Consider the following 9,255-nt stretch of genomic DNA (forward strand, 5'->3'; position numbering starts at 1 on the left):
CTCCTCAGTGTCTCTGCACAGCTGTAATGATCGGGCTGATTTACACTCAGAGACATTTACAGGGGCCAGTAAAACTCTGAGTGCTCCCTCCTGGTCCGGAGCAGGCAGGCTAACAGGAGGAGGCATGTGGACATAAATGATGGGTCGTATATGGGGTGTTAATAGTTAACCATGATCTCCTTCCAGATCATTAGTGCTGTACACAGACTCCTAAATCTGATCCCATCAAGCAGCAGATCATCACAGTAGCAACCCAGCTGCCGTGAAATATAGCTGTATGATCTAGAGTGTATATTAATGTCTATAGACTGTGGCGTATATGGCTGTACATGTGTGCAAGTATGGATGGTGCTGTGCGTAGTGCTGGTGGGTGGGGCAGTGTGGAGATGGGTGGGTGGGGCTGTGTGGCCCCCTTCACCACACCTGACCTCTTCTCCTTTTGCAGCTGTTAAACATGGTGGTGGGAGCATCATGCTCTGGGGCTGTTCTGCTGCCAGTAGCACCACTGCATTACACACAGTGAAGAAATGAAAAAGGAGGACTACCTCAGTTCTGCAGCAGAACCTCAAACCATCAGCTAGACACTTAGAACCTGGACTCATCTGGACAGTAACCCCAGAGATGATGTAGAAAAGCTAAATCAGGTTAACCCTTTAACCCCATTAACCCTTGAAACCCTACATCCACCTCTCTATTATCCTTTATATCACTGTATTGATACTGGGAAGTAGAGTGGTGGTCTTTGATGGTCCTACCTCCCCCGTGGCTCTGACAGAGGTAGGGGAACCTCCAGACATTTGCAGTAAAAGCACCTCCAGATGATGACTTTTAGAACCAAGAAACCTCCTCCCACATCACACACACATGCAGGGGCGTGCAAATGTTTGGGCCCCCCTGTACAAAATCTCTGTTAGTGTGAACAGTTCAGTAAGAAGATGAACTGATCTCTGTAAGTTATAAAGTTAAAGATGAAACACTTTTAATTAAGATCAGTGTTTTATTATTGTTTTTGTATCATTTGAGATTTGAGCTCTCAGAGAACTCTTACCCAGATCCCAGATCTTACTTAGCTTGTTCTCAGTGGCTTATTCACAGTCATTGTTAGTAAAGATCAGCAGCCACAGGCTCCTCTAAGCAGCAACAATCAGCAGCCACAGGCTCCTCTAAGCAGCTGCCAAGTGCCCTGAACCTTAACATAACTGATGACTTCAGAGTAGGAGAAGACTAGAGACTAGAGGAAGATGGCGGAGAGTTTCAGGAGCCGGTTCCTTAGTTCCTAATGGACTGGGGCAGTTAACAGGATCAGTTCAGGTCCAGCGGAGGTTTACTTTTACCTTTCTAAAATTTCTAAACAGTTAACAGAGACTGATGGTGAAACAAAACTGGCTGTGATGGTAACGATGGTTTTCACTTTTTCAGGAAAACAGACCCCTAACACTCCTCAGTCTTCTCTGGCATTAGATACAGTTGAAATGCATCCAGAACATGCTGATCAGAAGAAACACATGATTCACTTTTACACACATCACAAATCTCTCTTCTCTCAGGGCTCACCTGTGCTCACCTGTCACCTGTGGTTTCCATGGTTACGACATAAAGAAATGTTACCTTTAAAACCCTGCTTTCAGAAATCACTGAGTGGGAATGTTGGGCTTTTGTTGGTGGTTTTGAGGTTGTGATCGATTCTGTGTTTTAAAGCTCAGGCTGCGACTCCCTAAGCAAACATCATTTTTGGAGCAGAGAAGTTTGAAAGTCTGGGGCGAGACAACATGACAGACGTCAACATGACAGAATATTGGTGTTTTAAACATTTTTTAATGGAAATGATGATTTTAAAGTACGAATTTTTAAATGGAACAATAAAAAATATATTATATACCCAGTGAAATACATATTTACATATTTTAACAATGTTCTATCTCATAATACAGTATTTCTAACATGTATTTAGAACCTGAGCTTATATACAGGGTAGTGTCATGATTTGTCATGATGGGTGAGGATGACTGACTGTTCCCAGCTCAGGCTGCTGTTGTGCTGCGCTTGGTTCACAGTCTGTAGAAATCTCAGGGCTGGGTTATCAGTGATGATTAGCACTCCTCCACTCTTCTCTGTGTATCTGGACCGGCCTCCACCTTATTCCCAGTGTAAACAGCTCTCAGCAGATGATCACACACCATTAGGAGCCTGAGCATGGTGCAGCGGGCGGAGTTGAGGGGACCAGGAAAGCCACCCACATCCACCCAGTCGGCTCTGTCCTATTAAAAATGGGATGCAGTAAATAATCTCCTAAATCTGATTGAGTTCGGAGTTCAGAGCGGTGCTATCAGAGACCGCCACACACACTGACACGCTGCAGCCGATCGAACTCCACCAGAAAACCCAGATCAGCACCCACCACCCATCTCCTTCAGTACTCTAGCACATGTTCTTCATCCAAGAGGAACACACAGTCACTCACAGCACAACCACTGGCCAAATTCTAACAGTGCTGTTTACCCTCTACCAGTGACCTCTATGACCCTGACGTCCCACTGCAGTTCTCATTCAGGTCCCACACTGTCCTGTTCTGCACTCATCTCTACAGTCTTCAGCATCTCACAAACCCACATCTCCTCTGACTTCATCCCTTACTGTGCATAGAAACGCTTCGGTACCCACCCCGGCAGTCTTCAGCTGAAATGGCTGGGATCCATCTATTTTATACATCAGGAACATACACCAAAAGTTTGTGGACACCCCTTCTACTGAATGCATTCAGCTACTTTAATGTTCACACAGCTTGTCTAGTCCCTGTAGAGAAGAAGTACTGCCAATAGAATAGGGACTCTCTGGAGCAGATCAACATCATGACCCTATTGGCTCCATGCTGCCTAATGCCAGGCGTGGGCTAGAGGGGTATAAAACCCCCCAGCATTGAGGAGCTGTGGAGCAGTGGAAGAACTGTGTTCTCTGGAATGATGGTGGAGGAGCTCCATCCAGTACTTTTGGGATGAGTTGGAGGACCTCACTAATGCTCTTGTTGCTAAATGCAATCAAATCCTTTTTATTGAGAAAAGACAGATGCAGAGTGTGGGTACTGGTGGAGTGTGTGTTGTGTGAAGTGTGTTAATGGGTCAGTGCACAGCAGGCGGACGCCGCGCTAACTGCGCTGTGCTAGCTGTGTTTGGAGTTGTACAGTGTGACGGCAGACTGGACAGAAGAATGATACAGACTGAAATTCTGCCCATATGCCACCCTCATGAAGCTGGAAACTTAAGTGCTGTGCTGCCCCCTGGTGTTCAAGTTTCCAGGTTTCAGGTTTATTTGTCATTTGCACAACATGTCAGGACATTTCTGCATTGAAATGCTTGAGGCTCAGGTTGATGCTCTACAGGAGGACAAAACTATATACATACTAAACTTTCACCTTCACCTCCTTTCATCTGCCAGTGCCATCAAATCCTCACTCCCTGTAAATAATAATAATAATAATAATAAAATCATAATTTTATGAATGAGCTTTTGGAACTATTTTACCTGTTTTATTCAAAGTAAACATCTCAATCTTCTTTCACACAATAACTACCATTTATGTCCTGCAGTGTGACAGAATGTCCTGCAGTGTGACAGAATGTCCTTTGGTGTGACAGATTGTCCTGCAGTGAGACAGAATGTCCTGTGGTGGGACAGATTGTCCTGCAGTGAGACAGAATGTCCTGTGGTGGGACAGATTGTCCTGCAGTGAGACAGAATGTCCTGTGGTGGGACAGATTGTCCTGCAGTGAGACAGAATGTCCTGTGGTGGGACAGAATGTCCTTTGGTGTGACAGAATGTCCTATGGTGGGACAGAATGTCCTGTGGTGGGACAGAATGTCCTGTGGTGGGACAGAATGTCATGTAAAAGAATAACAAATTGTTTTTCCAAAAAGAAAAACACATCTTTACAAAGCACATGGAAAATAATTTCCTATTAATAAATATTATTAAGTCAATATTGTTCAATCATTTGCATATTACCTAGTCTATTATTTAATTTGATGTATACGAATATGAATATATTCATTATGTCGCACCATAGCTTTTATAGCTGAGCTGCAGCAGAGCCGTCCAGTTCCCTGCTATCAAAGGCCAGACCATCTGAAACCAGCTACCAGCAGGAACTGGTCTAGAACTGGTTCTTCAGCAGGGTGCGCTTTACGAGTTCCTGAGAGGAGTGAAGGAACACCAGTCAGGGAATCTCCCACAGCCTGAACCTGCCTTTACTCACTCTGCCGCTGGGTGCCGCTGTTCCCCTCTAATCCGGTAGAGGGCGCGCTGTAAGCGGGTGTGTGTGGGGATGGGGGGGTGGGGCTGTTGTAGGATAGAAGGGGGTGTAACGGGGAGGTGCTTGAGTTATTGCTCCTCCCGCTCGTGCCAAGGGGACACCTGCTAAAGCGCACAGCCAAAGCGCACAAGCGCGTAGGAGCGAGCGGATCGTGCCGGTGTGGAGCTCGTGCACCGGTGTTTTTAAAGCCTTCCCTCTCCCCTCGTGCCCCTCCGGCATGGCCTCGTTCGTGTGCAGGGTGCAGTTTCTGGACGACACTGACCCGTTCAGCAGCACGAGCTTCCCGGAGCCCGCGCGCCCCCCGCGCTTCACCTTCAGAGAGGACTTGCCGCTCAGCAGCCAGCTGCCCGCGCTCCACCGCCTGCTCCGCGCGCCTCACAGGGTCAGTGTGTTCCTTTAACTGGTTTGCTTGTTGATGTGTGTGTGCGCGTGTGCGTGCGTGCGTGTGTGGGATTACTGCTCTGTTACAGCTCGAGTCATAGCGACAGGTGGGCGCGTGCCCGATATAACTCCGTTGAGCGCTCGCGCGTGTGTGTGTGTGTCACAAGAAGCTTCCCAGCAAAGAAGCTGTGGGTCTCGAGCGCAGGCCGTGCATTGTAGAGGTGTGTGCCCATAAGTATCCGGACACCTGCTGCCGCTGTTATCCGGGAGTGTGTCCCCTTTTACTGCAGTAGCAGCCTCTAGTCTTCTGACAGGGCTTTACCCTGGAGGTTGGAACATTGCTGCGAGGAGGATTTGATTGCATTTACTCTCGAGAGTGAGAGCATCAGTCAGTTCCACCATCATCCCAGAGAGCAGTTCTTCTTCTCCAATCCTACCTCTGATCACCGATCTTCATCAGGGCCCAGGACGAGTCTCTGAGCTGCAGCAGACTGCTTTAGATCTTCTGATGGTTCCTCCATGAAGGTGGTGTTAGTGCAGATGTGGCTGCACAGTAGAACAGAGCTCCACCACTCCAGTTTTCTCCATCTTTCTTCACAGTTCTGCAGCAGATCCACTGGTGCAGAGTACAGCCTCAGTGCTGATGGACACAGTGGGTACAGTGAGAGGCTCAGTTAGAGGGAGTCACAGTAACTAGAACAGGAGAAGCTGGGCTGATCTTTTATAAAGCTTTGAAATGTGCCTCACTTCATCTTTCCTAACCATGACTGTCAACAAACCACAGTGCTAACGAGCCACTTAAGATCTGAGATTAAGATCTGACAGACACTTACCTAATATCACCTATTCCATAGTGTATAGGAGTGTTTATTGAAGTGTGTATGGACTAATATCTCCTATTCTAGTGTATAGGAGTGTTTATTGAAGTGTGTATGGACTAATATCTCCTATTCTAGTGTATAGGAGTGTTTATTGAGGTGATTATGGACTAATATCTCCTATTCTAGTGTATAGGAGTGTTTATTGAGGTGTGTATGGGCTAATATCTTCTATTCTAGTGTATAGGAGTGTTTATTGAGGTGTTTATGGACTAATATCTCCTATTCTAGTGTATAGGAGTGTTTATTGAAGTGTGTATGGACTAATATCTCCTATTCTAGTGTATAGGAGTGTTTATTGAAGTGTGTATGGACTAATATCTCCTATTCTAGTGTATAGGAGTGTTTATTGAGGTGATTATGGACTAATATCTCCTATTCTAGTGTATAGGAGTGTTTATTGAGGTGTGTATGGGCTAATATCTTCTATTCTAGTGTATAGGAGTGTTTATTGAGGTGTGTATGGACTAATATCTCCTATTCTAGTGTATAGGAGTGTTTATTGAGGTGTGTATGGACTAATATCTCCTATTCTAGTGTATAGGAGTGTTTATTGAGGTGATTATGGACTAATATCTCCTATTCTAGTGTATAGGAGTGTTTATTGAGGTGATTATGGACTAATATCTCCTATTCTAGTGTATAGGAGTGTTTATTGAGGTGTTTATGGACTAATATCTCCTATTCTAGTGTATAGGAGTGTTTATTGAGGTGTTTATGGACTAATATCTCCTATTCTAGTGTATAGGAGTGTTTATTGAGGTGATTATGGACTAATATCTCCTATTCTAGTGTATAGGAGTGTTTATTGAGGTGTTTATGGACTAATATCTCCTATTCTAGTGTATAGGAGTGTTTATTGAGGTGTTTATGGACTAATATATCCTATTCTAGTGTATAAGAGTGTTTATTGAGGTGTTTATGAACTAATATCTCTATTCTAGTGTATAGGAGTGTTTATTGAGGTGTGTATGGACTAATATCTCCTATTCTAGTGTATATGAGTGTTTATTGAGATGTGTATGGACTAATATCTCCTATTCTAGTGTATAGGAGTGTTTATTTAGGGTGTTTATAGACTAATATCTCTATTCTAGTGTATAGGAGTGTTTATTGAGGTCTGTATGGACTAATATCTCCTATTCTAGTGTATAGGAGTGTTTATTGAGGTGTTTATGGACTAATATCTCCTATTCTAGTGTATAGGAGTGTTTATTGAGGTGTGTATGGACTAATATCTCCTAGTCTAGTGTATATGAGTGTTTATTGAGGTGTGTATGGACTAATATCTCCTATTCTAGTGTATAGGAGTGTTTATTGAGGTGTGTATGGACTAATATCTCCTATTCTAGTGTATAGGAGTGTTTATTGAGGTGTTTATGGACTAATATCTCCTATTCTAGTGTATAGGAGTGTTTATTGAGGTCTGTATGGACTAATATCTCCTATTCTAGTGTATAGGAGTGTTTATTGAGGTGTTTATGGGCTAATATCTCCTATTCTAGTGTATAGGAGTGTTTATTGAGGTGTTTATGGAATAATATCTCTATTCTAGTGTATAGGAGTGTTTATTGAGGTGTTTATGGACTAATATCTCCTATTCTAGTGTATAGGAGTGTTTATTGAGGTCTGTATGGACTAATATCTCCTATTCTAGTGTATAAGAGTGTTTATTGAGGTGTTTATGGGCTAATATCTCCTATTCTAGTGTATAGGAGTGTTTATTGAGGTGTGTATGGACTAATATCTCCTATTCTAGTGTATAAGAGTGTTTATTGAGGTGTTTATGGGCTAATATCTCCTATTCTAGTGTATAGGAGTGTTTATTGAGGTGTTTATGGACTAATATCTCCTATTCTAGTGTATAGGAGTGTTTATTGAGGTGTTTATGGACTAATATCTCCTATTCTAGTGTATAGGAGTGTTTATTGAGGTGTGTATGGACTAATATCTCCTATTCTAGTGTATAGGAGTGTTTATTGAGGTGTGTATGGACTAATATCTCCTATTCTAGTGTATAGGAGTGTTTATTGAGGTGTGTATGGACTAATATCTCCTATTCTAGTGTATAAGAGTGTTTATTGAGGTGTTTATGGGCTAATATCTCCTATTCTAGTGTATAGGAGTGTTTATTGAGGTGTTTATGGACTAATATCTCCTATTCTAGTGTATAGGAAGTGTTTATTGAGGTGTTTATGGACTAATATCTCCTATTCTAGTGTATAGGAGTGTTTATTGAGGTGTGTATGGACTAATATCTCCTATTCTAGTGTATAGGAGTGTTTATTGAGGTGTGTATGGACTAATATCTCCTATTCTAGTGTATAGGAGTGTTTATTGAGGTGTGTATGGACTAATATCTCCTATTCCAGTGTATAGGAGTGTTTATTGAGGTGTGTATGGACTAATATCTCCTATTCTAGTGTATAGAAGTGTTTATTGAGGTGTTTATGGGCTAATATCTCTATTCTAGTGTATAAGAGTGTTTATTGATGTGTGTATGGACTAATATCTCTATTCTAGTGTATAGAGTGTTTATTGAGGTGTTTATGGGCTAATATCTCTATTCTAGTGTATAAGAGTGTTATTGATGTGTGTATGGACTAATATCACCTATTCCATAGTGTATAGGAGTGTTTATTGAGGTGTTTATGGGCTAATATCTCTATTCTAGTGTATAGGAGTGTTTATTGAGGTGTTTATGGACTAATATCTCCTATTCTAGTGTATAGGAGTGTTTATTGAGGTGTGTATGGACTAATATCTCTATTCTAGTGTATAGGAGTGTTTATTGAGGTGTTTATGGACTAATATCTCCTATTCTAGTATATAAGAGTGTTTATTGAGGTGTGTATGGACTAATATCTCCTATTCTAGTGTATAGGAGTGTTTATTGAAGTGTGTATGTACAAATATCTCCTATTCTAGTGTACAGGAGTGTTTATTGAGGTGTCTATGGACTAATATCTCCTATTCTAGTATATAAGAGTGTTTATTGAGGTGTGTATGGACTAATATCTCCTATTCTAGTGTATAGGAGTGTTTATTGAAGTGTGTATGTACTAATATCTCCTATTCTAGTGTACAGGAGTGTTTATTGAGGTGTCTATGGACTAATATCTCCTATTCTAGTGTATAGGACTGTTTATTGAGGTGTGTATGGACTAATATCTCCTATTCTAGTGTATAGGAGTGTTTTTTGAGGTGTTTATGGACTAATATCTCCTATTCTAGTGTACAGGAGTGTTTATTGAGGTGTTTATGGGCTAATATCTCCTATTCTAGTGTATAGGAGTGTTTATTGAGGTGTTTATGGACTAATATCTCCTATTCTAGTGTATAGGAGTGTTTTTTGAGGTGTGTATGGACTAATATCTCCTATTCTAGTGTATAAGAGTGTTTATTGAGGTGTTTATGGGCTAATATCTCCTATTCTAGTGTAGAGGAGTGTTTATTGAGGTGTGTATGGACTAATATCTCCTATTCTAGTGTATAAGAGTGTTTATTGAGGTGTTTATGGGCTAATGTCTCCTATTCTAGTGTATAGGAGTGTTTATTGAGGTGTTTATGGGCTAATATCTCTTATTCTAGTGTATAAGAGTTTTTATTGAGGTGTTTATGGGCTAATATCTCCTATTCTAGTGTATAGGAGTGTTTATTGAGGTGTTTATGGGCTAATATCTCTATTA

The sequence above is a fragment of the Salminus brasiliensis genome, chromosome 2 (genome assembly GCF_030463535.1).
Source record: "Salminus brasiliensis chromosome 2, fSalBra1.hap2, whole genome shotgun sequence".
NCBI classification, from domain to species: domain Eukaryota; kingdom Metazoa; phylum Chordata; class Actinopteri; order Characiformes; family Bryconidae; genus Salminus; species Salminus brasiliensis.